Source organism: Physeter macrocephalus, chromosome 2 (genome assembly GCF_002837175.3).
Source record: "Physeter macrocephalus isolate SW-GA chromosome 2, ASM283717v5, whole genome shotgun sequence".
Lineage (NCBI taxonomy): Eukaryota > Metazoa > Chordata > Mammalia > Artiodactyla > Physeteridae > Physeter > Physeter macrocephalus.
Window position 1 is genome coordinate 17667163 of NC_041215.1, and position 210 is coordinate 17667372.

Consider the following 210-nt stretch of genomic DNA (forward strand, 5'->3'; position numbering starts at 1 on the left):
TGTCTCTTCGGCAGGCTCGTGCCCGTTTCTGGAGCTCCTTTACGCGGTGCCCTTAATCCCCTCTCCTTGCGCCCCAGGAACCAAGAGGCAAAAAAAAAGTCTCTTGTCTCTTCGGTAGCTCCGCGCCCGTTTCTGAAGCTCCTTTAAGCAGCGCGCTTAAACCCCTCTCCTCGCGCACCAGGAAGCAAAGAGGGAAGAAAAGGTCTCTTG